Source organism: Pundamilia nyererei, unplaced genomic scaffold (assembly GCF_000239375.1).
Source record: "Pundamilia nyererei isolate P.nyererei 1_Seehausen unplaced genomic scaffold, PunNye1.0 scaffold00391, whole genome shotgun sequence".
NCBI lineage: Eukaryota > Metazoa > Chordata > Actinopteri > Cichliformes > Cichlidae > Pundamilia > Pundamilia nyererei.
The window spans coordinates 215,413-216,831 of record NW_005187792.1 but is presented as its reverse complement, the minus strand read 5'-3'; the positions used below and the strand labels follow the sequence as shown (position 1 = coordinate 216,831).

At 39.8% G+C, this 1,419-nt stretch overlaps 1 protein-coding gene across 1 annotated transcript in view; it reads left to right on the top strand.

The window, feature by feature from the left end:
- Nucleotides 1-1,000: 1,000 nt before the first annotated feature.
- The window catches only part of camkvb (CaM kinase-like vesicle-associated b), a 43,770-nt gene continuing 43,351 nt past the window's right edge, over nucleotides 1,001-1,419 (top strand). Inside the window, exon 1 of the mRNA XM_005752928.2 lies at nucleotides 1,001-1,270. The gene's annotated coding sequence lies outside the window, so the exon portion shown is untranslated. The remainder of the gene's footprint in view (nucleotides 1,271-1,419) is intronic.

Below are 1,419 nucleotides of genomic sequence, written 5' to 3'. Positions count from 1 at the left end.
TTTCAAGTAATCTATATTTGACAACAGTACAGTAAAACTTCAATTTGTAATTTTGGTGTGCCATCCCAGTACTTTTAGTCGCTCCCCACATGGCCACACTTATGAAAAATGTCTGGAGGTGCACGTGATTGTACAATACTTATCATTTATTTAATTATCATCATTATTTACAGATTTAAAAACAATTCGTGTAAGAATTCTTTTTCTTTTTCACAATTCCTCGTTTATGTGCTCATATACCTGTATGGGCTTTAAAGGGCATAAATGCAGGTCTCAATGAAGTGCATTTGTCGATTGTAAAAAAAAGTCAACCTGTAACCTCACAGCTGGATCAACACCTCTATTTCAAAAAAGAAAGAAGGAAAAAGAAAAAAGGAGAAAACATTTTAACACGGAACAAGAAACAAGCAAACAAACGATGGTACAAATGAGTTTACTTCACCTAAACGGTGTGGAGTCTGAAAGGAGGCACTAGAACATTAATTAAGAAGGATTTTAAAAAATAAACTGATTGAATCTGTATTTAAGTGATGCACTAAAAAAATATAAAGATCGTTAAATCTGTCAGTGTTGTTTCCGTACTCGGTAAATCAAAGTAAATCAGTCCATCACACTGAGCCATAGCAGAAGCTTCATGGCTCTGATTTGCTGCCAGCACATCGGTCAGAGTCATTTTTTTTTCTATTCGTGTCATTACATCACCCACACCCGGCGTTCCCTTCCGTTCTGACGGCTAAGTTTGTTAACACAGTTGCTGGTAGCAAACTTACACACGCATAATACGTTCACACCGCTTTTATGTGTCAATCAATCACTCGAGGTTACAAACGAGTGAACCTATCTGAAGGCTACATCTCAACTCGCTTAACCCTAAAATCACTTTTTTCTTTTAATTTACTTCTTTTCTTTCCGCTTTTCTTAGTTTTATCAGTATATCTGAGATTAACTCCTGTCTCTGCGCCCCCCCCCCCTCCTCCGTACCCACTGTGTCCTATTCGCTGTGCCGTGCGCTCCGGACCCTTCGCTCCCTTTTCTCCCCTCCTCCCTCCTCCTATCTCCTCTCCTGCTCTCCGTGCAGATCTCGACGCACACGGGCACAACAGATGGTACAGTACCACAGGCTGCAGGAGCGCTAGAATCGGCTGTAGAAGTACTTTTTATTTCTCTGAACTTCACAGGGACGTAAAGTGTAATAGGAGTGGGGAGTGAGGACAGACTCCACTTTGACAGGCACTGGATCCTACGTTTAGTGGCGGAATTTGGAGTCAAGGTAAGTTGTGGTGTTTTTTTTTTCTTTTCTGAATAGCCGTCCACATTTAGGAATGTGAAAGAGAAAAAAAAGCGACCACGTACAGGCTTTATTTTATTATTTTATCGATCTGTTTAGTAAACCCAAACATTTTGGTTACTATATATATA